This window comes from Castanea sativa, chromosome 10, assembly GCF_040712315.1.
Source record: "Castanea sativa cultivar Marrone di Chiusa Pesio chromosome 10, ASM4071231v1".
Classification (NCBI taxonomy): domain Eukaryota; kingdom Viridiplantae; phylum Streptophyta; class Magnoliopsida; order Fagales; family Fagaceae; genus Castanea; species Castanea sativa.
This window is the reverse complement of record NC_134022.1, coordinates 5991600-6007298: the sequence shown is the minus strand read 5'-3', so window position 1 is coordinate 6007298 and position 15699 is coordinate 5991600. Positions and strand designations below refer to the sequence as shown.

Genomic DNA, 15699 nt, shown 5'->3' with positions numbered 1-15699 from the left:
TGAGAGGAATGAGGGTCAGGGTAATTCGGTAATTTTAGGATCTGAAAACGCTGCTGAACTTTTTGTTTATGGAGCTCCAGACCTCCATAATTGGATTGGGCGTTTCTGCCTTGGCCCAAAACGCAACTTTTACCCAAAAGTTGCGTTTTTGCTTCACCAAACGCTCAAAGAAATCCAGCTTTTAAATAAAGCTGCGTTTTAGCCCCTAAAAGCCCAACCAAACGGGCACTTAATATAGAAAGGAAGAAATAACCTGCTGTAATAAAACTAAGTTGCGTTTGTCCTTGTAGTATTGAGAATGTGGTGAATCCAACTTCATTAAGTCACTATAAAGTTCAATAACTTCTTCCGAATGGACCATTCTGTTTGCAATTGGAGGCAACATTGTGTCAAGAGCCATCAAAAATACGAGTTTGCCCTAGATAAACTCAGAATCAGTGTCTCGTTCTTCCTTGGTTTACTTGCATGATCAAAATTTTAGATGGCTCTCAGTCTATTATCTCAAGCTCTCTATCTTGTAACATCTAGGATCTTAGTTTGATAAGCACGCGTGGATGGGAGTGTGTTTTGGGAGAGAGGAGTGTTTGATCTGATTTGGGTTTTGTTTTTGATAAAAAATGTGTAGTAATGTCTGATAGGGAGGTGGCTAACGGAATAGTAATGGAGTAAAGCACAGGTGGGTTAAGTGTTAAAAATGAAATCATGGGTGGTAAGTTAAATTTGAGGCAAACCACAGGAGGGTGAAGTGTAATTCCCAAAAAAGGAAGAAGATATTTTAGTGAAATAAAGTTTAGAATAAATAATCTCATGTAAGTGTTTTGAAAAGTGGTCATGTAAAATAGAAAAAAGATAAATCTTTGGGCTAAAATAAATAAATAATACAAGTTGAATGCTTAGGGTGATTTTAATTTTTGGTATGAAATACACATTGAGTTGGAGCTGGCATTTAGGGCGAGTTTGAGTTTTTTTTTTTTTTTTGGGTCTTTATGAGTCTTAACGAGGCATTTCTAATAGTGACTAATGGGATGTCTTTAGTGAATATATTTGATTAGGATTCAATTGAATGAATCATTTCTAATAGTGACAAATGGGACGTCTTAAGTGAATATGTTTGATTAGGACTCAATTGAATGAATGCAGTGTATAACTTTTAATTTTTAGAGAAAGAGCCCCTAGAGGGGAAGAATTATTTATTAATCAAATGAAGATTGTAATTGTAAACATCACATATCAGGAGGAACAAACTCCATCCAGTTAAGGAAATAATTACTAATAGCACATCTAGCAAGCCTATGAGCAACACAATTTCCTAGTCTTCTAACATGACAAACATAAACATTACTAAAATTAGAAACCATAAGTTCAATATCCTGGAGGATATGTCCAAAGGAGGAGGACTGCATGTTATCTCCCATAATAGTGCTTATGATGGTTTTCGAGTCACCTTCCAACACCAACCTACCGAACCTCGCTCTTGAGCGAACCTGAGTGTTCGATGTGCTATAACACTTCCACCATTTGTACCGAGGTAGGCAATGAAATTTGTTGTGATAGAGCAGCCATAACTAATCCATGATCATTACAGATTGTGATGCTGAGACCACCATTGTTTTCTTTTGAGAAAAGTGTAATGAATGAAGTTAGAGACCTTAATTGAATTTTGGTCAATTATAGGGGATGCTAAAAAAGAAAAAGAAAATGTGGACATGCCGTTTGAGTTGTAGGTTGTCAATAAAGTTTATCGAAAGTTATTACATCGACATAGTGGACATATATTTTCATAACGCTATGATCGTTTCGTTACTATAAAAGTACCTTTTAAGGGCTCTACTTTTGTCTAAACACCCATGAAGTCGCCAAAACAATAAATTTGAAAAGGAAAAACATGCGATTTATTTTTGGATGACAAAGTACAAAATGAAGGGCGGTTCCATTGATTCCTTAGAAAAACCGAGGAGCCACTGGAACAAGAGACTAGAACATTAAACCGATAGATATGAATTTGTAATCTTTGAATTGCATTAGAGATGGACCCAAGATTTCAAGCAAAGGGGGGGGGGGGGGTTTAGGAGTATAAGCAAAAAAGAAAAAGAAAAAGATAAGAAAAAGATGTGCTATATCTACAATAAATCCTAGATAGTTAGATGTAACTGTTTCTAATTTGAACTCACTACTAAAATTATTTTTTTACTCACCAATAACAGCTAGTAACAACTTATCATTTAAGATTTATAGTGAAAAATGTTGTGAAAATAGCATTTTTAAAAATAAAAATATTAACAAAAATGCATCCATATAAATTGGGATGAGGATTTACATGAGTTTGGGTTTGACTGAAATTGGTTAGATTGATGATTTTGGTGGGGAGAGGAGCCAAGCTACGTAGAAGGGAGCCAAAATATAAAATTTTATTTATTTTTGGTTGAAAATAATATGCCTAATATATATATATATATATATATATATATATATATATATATATATATATCATAAGCCTGGGTGGGGAGGGGGTGCAGGGTCCCCTCTTGGGTCTGTCCCTAAATTGCATGTTCTTATTATATCATGCATACTTGTGAAATTCATGAAGATCAAAGATCAATAGCTATATCATCAATTATATGTTTTAATTTCAAGCTATTTTGGTCTAGATTTTAGAATAAAAATAATTTTGTTGATCGAATAGTAAATAACATACAATTTGCACAATGGATGCATAAATTGATGTGGGTGATTTTTGAAGTTTGTTGGAAAAAATTTGGCCCTTAGGCCATTTTACATGAGCTATTGTGAATGCTTACTCACCAAATCCTTAGGACCCTAGTCTTTTGCTAATTTTTTTGCTGATGTAGGAAATGTAGCACACATTTTTAAATTATAGCGCATATTTGTGAAACTTAAGGTATCAACAGGGCCTACTTGAAACTCCAATCCATGGGCCAAAAAATGATAGATAATAGTTTTATTGACCAAAGTAAAGTTAAATGAGTGAGTTAAATTTCAATCAAAGTTAGAAGGTGCAACTTAGAGGCATAGACGGAACAGAATATCTGGCATCTACAATACTGATGGAGTGTGGATTTCTCAACAAGAAGTGATTGCAGATACGTTTACTAATTTCTATTAGGGGCTTTTCACATCCACAAATTCGGTTATAAATGAGGAAGCATTGGAACTGGTTCCTAAGCTTCTTACAGAAGAGATAAATGCATTGCTGGCTCAGGAATTCATGGAATGGGAAGTGTAGGTAGCCTTGAAAAAAATGGTGTCACGCCCCAAACCCAAAATGGTCCAAAGCATGAGAAAGACATCTCAAAAGTACCTATAAGTTTTTCCTTTTTGACAATTCAATCCAACTAAATCATATCAAGTACCAATATCAAGAATGATAAAAATAATTCCATTAAATATACTCTCAAAGTAAGTAAGAGTTTTATGCAATAATTACAAGGACCGTTGGCCACAAAAGAATAGAAGTCTGAATAAATATAATTACATATCAATAACTTGTCCCATAAGTGGAAATAAAGTCATAACCACTATAATATACAAAAGAATGAGTCAAGTCTACTTTATGGTGTACATCATCTAAATATCTTTATTATAAAAGTTCAGCCTCCATTAGTAGTTAGTCTAACTACTACTAGCCTCCAAAAAGCTTTCTCAAAATGATTATTGCCTACTCTGAAAAGTTTGTAAAATAATGGGATGAGACAAAGCCTAGTAAGTAGTATAATTAATGGGGATGGGGGGAATGCAAGTTCATGATAATGAGCATTTTACAAACATGCAATAATTTTGAGGATTTCCATTTGAATATTGCAAATTAAATTTTCTTAATATCATGACAAGAATGATAGATATATTGTAGCACAAAGCTTCCCAAAGTAACTATGAAACTACATATTAGTCAATGTGAGCCATAAGTATATCCAATACCATTTCAAAACCAGAAACCTCACCCGAGGTCACATGACAAGGTCGTCACACGGACAGGGTCATCACACAGACGGGGTAATCACCAATATCATGGCACAATGACAAATCCACATCAAAGGCTCACAAGTTAATGCATTTGAAATATACAATTCACTTCCAAGTAGTTTCATAAAATATTTCAATAACCAAATATCCATAATATTCTCAAGGTCCTCAAAACCATTTCTTGTCGTAAGTATTTTGCATAAATTTTCCAAATAATACAAGCTAAGATAAAGCATCTTTAGAATTTGCAAATAATGCAATAAATTCATAAAATCCATTCCCAAGAATTTTATAAAAGATGCTTATCTTTTCCAAGCTAACGAATCATGCATTTCCCCATTTGCATTACCAAATACGATGCACTTTTCATAAATAGTCATATATAATAGTGTCACAACATTACACTTTTAAGAAAACATATATCCATACAAAATTTTCTAATATGTGTTTGACCCAAAAATAACGTTTATGCAACATAATTATTTTCCAAAAATCCCATTATAAGCTACTTACCTTGCAACCTGCCAAAAGCCTAATTCTCCAAGCCCCAAAGGAGATTAGCTAGGACCTAAACATTACCAAATAACCCTATCACGATAAGCATAAGGATTGACATTGTATCTAGTTACGAATTATAAATCACTAGAAAAGAAATTAATTAGGCAAGCCTAAGTACTTAACCTCACAAATAATGTATTTCACTTTCAAAATTTCTCAACAATTTCATTTACAAGGCTTAGACTCCAATTTATAATCATGTCATTCAAAGCCTCTCCTTTACCATAAGAGATCCTAGCACTTTATGAATTTCTTCAACCATATATGCAAACCATTTTCAAGAGACCCATGAAACAACATATATAACAATATCCTCCAAGACTAACAATTTAAATCTTTAACTAGCTCCAAATAAACTCAATAAAATTATATTTACCATTTATTTCACATTAAAAAGCCAAAACCCCCAAATATTCACCACTTAGTCAACCACCATTGTAAAAACTATAAACCTGCTCATCAAATAATTCCACCAACACAAAACCCATATATATAAACACATGAATATCACTTCCAAAGCTCATAAATCACATGGGTATCATTGTCAAAAGTTAGATAAAGAAAACCTCAAGCAAAAGCGCTTATAAACCAATAAAAAAGATTAGAAATTGTACTTTAAATAAAAGGGATGAAGATGGATTAGAGATTCCTAAAGAATTTTTTGGTGATCTTGCCATGAAAAGATGGTGGAGATGGTGGGGAAGGAGGTCCACCGGTGGGAGGATGAGAGACTATGAGATGAGTGTTTGTATTTTGTGAGAAAATGAAAAAGAAAACAAGCGTAAAGGACCCTTGTAGACCGGCCAAGAGAGTGAGAGTGTGAGATGATATTTGTGTGGTGGGGAAGTGAGTGGGGTAGGTGGGCACGTGTGAAACCAACTAAAAATCTGACCATAGTTTTTTTTTTTTTTTTTTTTTTTTTTAAATTTTTTTTGTGGGCTGGTCCGTTACAAATGGCTCCCCTCAAAGCTCCAAGACCCGATGGTATGCCCCCTCTTTTCTATCAAAATTATTGGAATTTGGTTGGTTGCAATGTCACAAAAACAATTCTATCATATCTAAATTCAACCACCCTCCCACATCCCATTAACCACACATTCATCACCTAATCCCAAAAACGAAAAACCCCATGTATGTTAATGATTTCTGACCTATCAGTCTTTGCAATTTACTTTATAAATTTTTTTTCAAAAGTCCTAGCAAATAGATTGAAAAAAATTCTGCCATCCATTATCACTTAACATCAAAGTGCTTTCACAAAAAATTGCCCAATATCTGATAATATTCTTGTGGCTTTCGAAGCTCTCCATAGTATGACAAACCATAAAACAAGTAAAACAAGTTATATGGCTCTCAAATTGGACATGAGTAAAGCATATGATAGAGTGAAGTAGTCTTTCTTGGAGCAAATTATGAGAAGATTGGAGTTTGAGGAGAATTGGATAAACCTCATGATGATTTGTGTCAAATTAGTATCATATTCAAGCCTAGTTAATGGTGAATTAAAAGGTCTAATCCATCCTACAAGAGGAATCCATCAGGGGGACTCATTATTCCCATTCCTCTTCCTTTTTGTGCACAGAAGGTTTACATGGCCTTATTTCCAAAGCTACCATGGATGGTTCTATTAAGGGTTTCTCCCTTTGTATAAGAAGTCCACGACTAACCCATTTGCTCTTTGCAGATGACAGTTTGCTGTTTTGTAGGGCAAATAGACATGACTGCCAAAAGGTGCTGGATATTTTGGTAACCTATGAAAGTGTTTCCAGACAACAATAAACCGAAGAAAAACATCTCTATTTTTAGCACATCCACCACTGATGCAATAAAAGTAGAAATAGTGGAGGCACTATTAAGCGCCTCCATTATAATTTAATCTAATTATAAATTACAAGTTAGAATGTGCAATTTATAATTTAATCTAATTTTATCAATGATTTAGTATCAAAACGCCTTTCGTACCTATTATGCGTTCAGTTTATGCCGTGTGCAATCAACTGGTAATTGGTGGTTATTGCTTCTTAATCATACGAAAGTGGGATATTGGCCAAAGGAGATATTCACTCATTTAGCTACTGGTGCATCTTTAGTTCGATATGGTGGAGCCTTATATTCTCCTCCTATCATTAGAAGTCCGGTACCAATGGGATATGGTGTTATGCCTGATGGTTCCTTCAACCAAGCATGTGTTTTTGAACTTGTTCAAATTGTGAATGCAAATTACCAAATGGTTGATATTGATCCCTCAAAAGTGCATGACTTTTTTCATGATGAAAAGCAATGTTACAAATTGAGGCATTTTGGTGATCTATGCCCAGACGCTGGGCAAGCCTTCGTCATAGGAAGGACCTGGTGGACATGCATTCATGATTCAATTTAGATTGAGTTCAATATTAAATAAAGATTTTATTACTTCAAATTCCAATTTAATTTGATATCAATCATTTGCTTTTCACCATTTTGTCAGTTAAAAAAAAAATCTTATTTCTAGAATTAATTAATTTCTTTTGTTCATTATGCATTATCCAAACTAGTGTATAACCCGTGCATATGCATAGTATAATTAAAAAAAAAATTTACAATTACACATATATGGATTGAAATTATACTCTCTCTCTCTCTCTCTCTCTTTTATTTATTTTATTTTAATTTCTTTTGGATGTACACATGAGTTTACTCTTTCTTTCTTATTTATTTATTTATTTATTGAGTTTTTGATGATTTATTTATATTAGACCATTCGTCTTTTGCACCTTATTAACTCACCTAGAACAAAAATTTTAAAAACTTAAATAGGACACATGGCGCAAAATTAGACAACAATTGAAATCTAATTTCTTTTGAATATACACGAGTTTAGTCTTTCTTTTTTTTCTTTATTTATTGAGTTTTTAATGATTTATTTATATCAGGTCATTCGTCTTTTGCACATCATTAACTCACCTAGAACAAAAATTAAAAAACCTTAAATAGGTCATGTGGCACAAAACTAGTAAATTGCCCTAAAGTTTGCAATCATTTTGATATAGCCTTTAAGTTTCAAAATTTTGATCAGCTCCTTGAACATCAAGTATTGTTTGGATTTACTCCCTTCCATCAATGCCCCGTGCCTTGCTTTCTATTAACAGCTAAATTGGCACCAATAACACTTTCTATGTTTGTATTTGTTTTGAGTTTACATCCTTTATCTTTGTATTTGTTTTGATTTTGCACCCTTTATTTTTTAGCTTATTTTGATTTTGTATATATGGTTGGTGAGGTAAGTGAAGCTTGATTAATGTATGGATTAGTGACAAGGTTTTGTAAAGGGTATAGGGCACGCCCAATATCCATCCGTGAATAAGGATCGAAACTTTTAGTTTTTGAATATTTCGAAGAATTGTAACATTGAGTTTTGTTCTTGTTTGGATATTACAACAGTTTGGTTTTGTATTGATTTTGGGTAATATGTTGACTAAACTAGATTTGTTGGGGCATATTAGATTTGACTAAAATCTAACAGTTGATTGCATGTTCTTATTATATCCTTTATACTTACAAAATTTCAAGAAGATCAAAGATCAATTGCTATATTATCAAACAAATATTAAAATTTTAAGTTTTTGTGATCGAAAATTGTGTATAAAAAATAAATTTATTGATCAAATAGTAAATAACATTCGATTTGAACAAAATTTGATATGAATGTTAAGAACATAAGGAACATGAAATCTAACAATGAAATTTTCAAAATTCACACCTAAAAAAGAGATATATAAGAAGTTTGAAGAGTTTATCTTTAAACTAGTTTGAAGAAAAATTTTGTTAAATATGGTACGTGATAGTTTTGATTTGGTAAGGCACGATTTCTATCACAATATCTCTGCACACCAACTGAACTTGGTACTTGATAGAGAGAAAATAATGTTGTAGAAAATGAAAATGCAATGCAAAATATTCATAGGTTTTTTTAGTGTGTAAATTAACCCTCACTCGTGTATAACTATACATCCATGCATCCACGCGGGTCAAATTAACTAGCCAAATTAATAAACCACAGCCCGCTGGGGCATCGCATCTCATAATTTGAATAGCTATGAAACCACCTTCCAAAGTTTTGATCTGTCATCAGAGGAAATTGATGTCCATAGTACAGATTTCAGAGTTGTTTTGCTTAATTTGATTGCGGCATCTCACGGATTGAAGGGCGTGTTATTATTGCTCACAAGCAACTAATTTTGACACTTGAAAGCATACAAATCGTAAGAAATTGTAAATATTTGTTTCAATTTCATTGTACCTAGTTCCAACCTTTGATATATGACTTTTTTTTTTTTTTTTGAAATGAAGTAATTCCTTAAGCGTGTATTTGGGTAAAAAATTTTAAGGCGGGATTTTGGTCACATTATGGGGTTTTAAATTACAGTATTAAAAAAAAGTTCTTGTTTGGGTTTCCAAATCCTACCTAAAACTAAAATACCCCACCAGAGATAATCCCGTAAACCACTCACAGTGGCCGAAAAGCTTTACATCCAAAACCAAACCACCCTGGTTCACGGCTGGAGCTCACCTAAATTGCCATGATCAATGTCCAATTGCATTCCCAATAACATTAATAAAGAAAAAAACAACCACCCAGAGCCGCATTATTTATGGTGACTAGCTACATTCAATCCAATAATCAAGATATTCAAGAAATCATTGTAAAGCACATGCATATATATACACGATAAAGAAAAACTAATGGGATGAATATATTTCTTCAACACCGAGATTTCCAAGTGTAATCAATCCAATTTCAGTAAGAACTCAACAGCATCAAAACAAGCTTACAGAAAGAGTTGAATTAGAAACAATTTCTCATAAAGAAGTGGAAAAAGAATCCGGTACTCTAATGGATATATATATGTGTTTTTTTTTTCCATGTAGTTACAAGAAATCAAGCCATTAATTTGTTGCGCCTAGCTAGCTATCTATCCTACAAAATCATGATATACAAACAGATTCACATACTGAAAAACGAAATGATGATAATCAAGATCAAGAATTAATGATGGAACAAATTAAAGATTCAATCTTGGACCTCTGGAAGAGCGATAGGCTGACGGCAAAAAGGTATATGAATGAAATCATGATCAGCTGGTATGTTGTCAATTGTCACGTACATTTCCAGCATTTGGACCTACTCGCCGTAGTTTATGACAGTGTTTACAAACCCAACAGAGGAAAAGGACGACAACGACAACGACAACGACAACGGTAAAGACTAGCAAAAGCACTATTCTGACAATTAGTTCAGTTGGGAATGAGGGCGAGGGTATTGGGGAGAGATTATTCATGGTGTAAGCGCAGGAGCAAGAAACAGAAACAGAAACAGAGGGTTTGGATTTCTTTCACTTTTTGTTTTTCTTCTCAGGGGTGTGGATCTCAATGCCTTTTTATATTTGGTTTTGTCAACTTGTACGTAGCCTTTCAAGCTATATGGGTCCAAACTCGAAACTCAATTCTTTCAACCGCCCTAACTGCTTTTTCTTGTTATATTTCAGAAATAATTACAGTTGTATTGCTATTCAGTATTCACTTTTTCTTGATAGGAAGTCTACGTCATAGCACAAGTATAGAATTAGAAAATATTTCCCATTAGTCCTCGAATTGCTATGCTAAGAAACAACAAAATACTCTCTTTTTTTTTTTTTTTAAACAAAAGAAATCAATTATTTGCCAGCCATTATTACAAAACACCGAAGTGCAGTGCCTTACAAAAAACCATTTGATCTCGTATAATAATATCTTTGTTGCATTCGAAATTCTATATAGAACGAATAACCACAGGTTGGGTAAGTCAGGATTTATGGCTCTCAAACTTTACACGAGTAAAACCTATGATAGAGTAGAGTGAAATTTTTTGGAAGTGATAATGCGGAAGTTAGTTTTAGTGAGAGGTGGATCATTCTTTTGATGCTATATGTGAAATTTGTATCATACTCCATTCTATCTAAGGGCTTTGGTTTATTCGTCTGGGGTATTCACCAAGGTGACTCACTCTCTCTATTTTTATTTTTTATTTTTATTGTGTAATTAAGGTCTCCTTAGTCTTTATCTCAAAGGCTGATAGAGATGGTTCTATAATAGGGTTTTTCTTTGAGCAAGAGAAATCTCATATTAATTACACATCTGCTTTTTGCAAATGATAATTTTCTCTTTTGCATGATTAATAGAAATTATTGCCAAAAGGTTCTGAATATTTTAGAAACTTATGAAAGAATTTTAAGTCAACACAAGTTAAGGGAATAGGAGCAAAATTTCCCTCTTTTTCAATAAATCTACTTCTAAGGATATGAAGGAGGAAATTCAGAAGGCGTTGGGAAACTTGGGAGTTAGAGAAATTTTTTTTTTTTAAATTAAGAGTTTTTTGAGATGTGTATTTAAAACAATAGGTAGTTAAAATTGACAAATGACCTTCTAGAAAAATTTTGCTAAATTCATTGTGAATGCTCTTAGTATAATGAATTATTGTAACTATTAGACAATTTAGCTAGCTCAAAGCTAGCTAGCTTGTTGGAGAAATATTTAAGAGGTGAACTAGATAGAATTTAGAGTGTGCATTCACCCACAATCCTAACTTGATTTTTTTGGGTTGGTTTTATGATGGGTACGTAGATGGATTAATCTTTTTTTTTAATTTTTTTTTTCCTTTCTTTCTTTTTTCAAGCTTAGGTTATTAGGATGGCTTTACATTGGCAAAATTTTCATTCACCTTTTTTTTTTTGCGAAAATTTTTTCATTCAACTAATCCAACCTAACCCATGCTATTAATAATTTTACAAAATATAGATTTATTATAAGCTTGTTTATTTGATATATTTAGATTTGTAGTCTTATTTTAAATTTGTTATTTGAATTTTTTTGAAACTTTTTTATAGGATTTGAGATAGTTACCACAATAGAGACTGAATGATTTGAAATCTGTTTCTTCTACTTAATAAAGGAATATGAACTGTCTCTCTATACTACAAAACTATTGACCTTCCTATATGATATTTCAAGCAAAAAGGCCACACCACAATATTAAAATTTAAAGTTTCATTATATAATTTTCCTTTTGATTTGTTTTGAGAGAAGAGATAATGGAATTAGAAAACTACTGAAGAGGAAAATCTCTTTGGCGTTTGGCGATTTCAGCCCTCCATTAACTGAAGTCTAAACAGTTAAGAAATTTTCAGTGCTAGCAGGCTGCCACAAATTCATGTCCCTCCTTGGTTGGAAAAGTCCTACTTAATAATGTCTATTTTTCTTCATATTTTATTCTAGATTTACATCTATTTTTCTTTATTATTATTTTTATTATTAAACACTATCGATCAGTGTGGTTGGTCACTTTTTTGGGAGGAGTTTTTTCATTGCATGTAGAGCAAGCCTTTGTGCTGCTCATAGCATTTCCTATAGAAATCCTTCATGTACTTTACGATGGCTGACAGCGACGCCACCTAAAATCACCGTTGGTCCATTGCTGGTTTGAGCCAGTTTGATCGGTGTCTATATATGAGTAGAGATGGTAAAGTAAACTTTTTTACATTATGATTCAGGTTAGATTAACAGTAAAAGGAAACCCGTGTTAACAGTTTACCATTTCATTCACTCCCTTTCATGACAAATTATACATCGAGGAAACATCACATAGTTCACCATTTCATTTCCATTAATCAATTTTATACTACTCCTAAAAGCCAAAAAAAGAAAGGAAAGAACAATAAGCACATTCTGTTTCTCTCTGTTTGACAAGTTGCTCTTTCTGGAGAGATATTTTCATGTATATGATTTTGCTTTCTTTTTTTCTTTTTTTTGGGGGGGGGGGGGAGGGGACTACATTAGGTGGCTTGCTGTTGGAGACCATCGAAGAAAATTTATTCAAGAAATCATGGTAAATATACACATTGTTTGCGGTGACTAGCTGCATTAATCAACCCAATAATATGAGCAGAAATCAAGATAATTAAAGAATGTCACAAAGAACGTCACCGATCAAAGCACCAAGCCTCACAAGTACGAGGATAGATCACACACAGTAGTGGCCGAAAAGCCTTACATCCAAAACCAGCCACCCTGGTTCACGGATGGAGCTGATCTAAATTAACAATGAAAAAAATAACGACCCAGAGCCGCATTTTTTATGGTGACTAGCTACATTCAACCCAATAATCAAGATATTAAAGAAATCATTGTAAAGGTCAAGCATATATACACGATAAAGAAAAACTAATGGCATGAATATAATTCTTCAACATTGAGATTTCTAAATGAAAACTTCATTCATTGAGATTTCCAAGTGTATTCAAAACAATTTCTCATAAAGAAGTTGATTAAAATGTTTTTTTCAAAAAAGTTACAAGAAATCAAACCATTAATTTGTTGTACCTAGCTAGCTAGCTATCCTACAAATCATGATATACAAACAGAATTCACATACTGAAAAACGAAATGATGATAAGCAAGGTCAAGAATGATGGAACAAAGATTCAATCTTGGACCTCTAGAAGGTATAAATGAAATCATCCTGGTATGTTGTCAGTTGTCACGTACATGAGGATCAACTTCACCACCAATTTGTAGCATTTCCAGTTCCGGCACTTGTTGCTGTACCCTATGATAGACATGAGCTAGTAGATCAACATAATCAGGGTTAAGTTCCCAAAACCAACAGATGAGAAGGGCGACGCCATGGACAGCAAGGACAACGATACTGACTAGCACAACCACTGCTAGGACCTTTAGTAGAATTGGGAATGAGGGCGAGGGTATTGGGGAGAGGTTCATGGTGTAAGCTCTGGAGCAAGAAATAGAAACAGAGAAACAGAGGGTTTCGATTTCTTTCACTTTTTGTTTTTCTTTTCAGGGGTTTGGATCTCAATGCCTTTTATATTTTGTTTTGTCAACTTGAAGCGTTTCATGCTATGGGTCCAAACAGAAACTCTGTTCTTTCAACCGCCTAACTGCTTTTTCTTTTGTTTAATTTTTCTAATAAAATGACACCAAATCATTTTTATAGCCAAAAAAAAGAAGAAGATATTTTATAATAAAAATACCATGACATAATTTTATAAAATGAACTAAACAAACATCACAAACTTATATGGTATTTAACGGAAAATATGAATGGAGGGATTGTTGATGCAAATCAAATGAAACTTCAGTGGTAAAATCTAAATTCTGAAATTTCATAATTTAAATTTTAATTACCAACAAATTTTAGAGATATAGTTTGCAATTTAACCCTTCATAAATATTCACGTTTGTATTGTATTGTTATTCACTTATTCTTGATATGAAATCCTCGTCATTGCACTAGTATACCAAATATTCACATTACTCCTCGAATTGCTATGCAAAGAAAGTACAAAATACTTTTTCCTTTAAATCAATTACTAAAAGAGTATAAAAGTAAGAATACCAAACTCATGGGAAAGTGACTTGCATTTTCTTCAACCTCCCACTTATGAAACTGTCTTATAAAAACCGTATTTGAATTATCTGATCTTCCTCACATATTTTCATTCCTTATTGCTCTATCCTTCCTATTTTTTGGAGCTTACATGCAATTTTCTATATCTTTTTTAATTAGCCATGTATGTAAGAATTCCTTCGGCTGCCTATCACTAAATTATATTTTTATGGAGCATTTAAATGTATACTTTTTGAATTTGGGGATAATTTTCTCTAAACCTTGCCATTATATGTGAGTTCAATTTTGTAAATTGCATCATGCACCATTGTCGAAGTAGGGAAATAAGCTCAAAATCAAATTTCAAACACGAGAAAAGAAAAGTTCATAGGAAGGGCCTCTTGGGTATATTCAAGATTAGAAAAAGTATTCGCATAAGTTTGTGCAAATATTTATGTCTATTTTAAGTTTTAACAATTTTTTTTTTATACTTTACATAACTAATTTTCAAAAACACTTACATCAAATTGTTTATTTTATATTATAATTTATTCAAATATTATTTCTATATCAATTTTATTTTACACAATTATTGTAGCTCATTTTATATTTTACCCAAAAATTGTTTCACTAATAACTTAAGAATGAAAAGGGTCTAAATTAGTTTTATATGGTTAAAGATATATGAACCTAATCCTATATTGTGTGTCAAGTTTCTCTTGTTTTTTTTTTTAAATCATTTTGGGTGTTAGTTAGCTTAGTCAATTTTCTAACCATCGTGGTTTGGTTTGTGTCTAGTGTTGGTTGTTAATAGCTAGCTTGGAAGGAAGGAAATGAATGGAATGAAAAAAAAAGAATATTCTACTCTTTCTTTATTTGAGAGTTTTAATAGAGGAAATAAAAGATTCTTTCTCTTATTTGAGAGTTTAAGTGGAGGGAAATTGAATAAATAACAGAGATTACACATTCCTCTCTATTCCCTCAAGCTCTCAAATTTTCATACCCCAAAATTTGGGAAGAATTAGAAGAAATAAAATTATAAATTAAATGATTTTTTTACTAAAATTCTCAAAATACTCTTATATATTCATCAGCAAAATGTCTGCATACATGACCAACCTACAAAATAAGCAGCCTAGGTTCCAAAACAAGCAACCAAGCCTGAGTTTCAACCAGGAACCAAGCCAACCAATTAAACACCTAATTAACTACTCACAAGGTTTGGCCAAAACAAGCTAAGCAGCCCCATAACTCGCTAAACATGGAATCTTAGCAATTCACATAGCCCCATCATTAGTAGAGCTAAGGCTATAAACTAACCAAGCCGCTCATGAACAACTCGTGCTTAGCTCAATAAAAAGCTCGTTCATGTACGTTTGTTTATAAATAAGCCAAACTTGAGCCTTAGTTTTAGGCTTGTTTGATAAATAAGCCGAGCCAAAAAAAAAAAAAATTGTATGTGAACAAGCTCGTGAACAATATGGCTCGATAAAAACATGCCGAGCTTAGGCTTGTTTATAACTTGATATATGTTTACTAAATAAACTCATTATTATGACATTACACATATGTTTTAGAATGTTAATTTATAGCTTGTTTATTCATATATATTTTGGAATGTTAATTTATTTAGCTTTGTGAAAATTATAGTTGCATGGATGACAAATGTGGATGTAAAAATTGTATTTTGAACAATTACTCAAGTTATAGACAATGAATGATGAATTAATGGATTTAATTAT

The 15699-nt window shown here is 32.6% G+C and overlaps 1 long non-coding RNA gene across 1 annotated transcript; it reads right to left on the bottom strand.

The window, feature by feature from the left end:
* Positions 1-3455: 3455 nt before the first annotated feature.
* LOC142614099 (uncharacterized) lies at positions 3456-5328 on the bottom strand. Its single transcript, XR_012840358.1, has 3 exons — positions 5154-5328; positions 4495-4549; positions 3456-3681 (listed from the first exon to the last, which is right to left on the bottom strand). It is a non-coding gene; the product is annotated as an uncharacterized LOC142614099 (long non-coding RNA).
* Positions 5329-15699: the final 10371 nt, after the last annotated feature.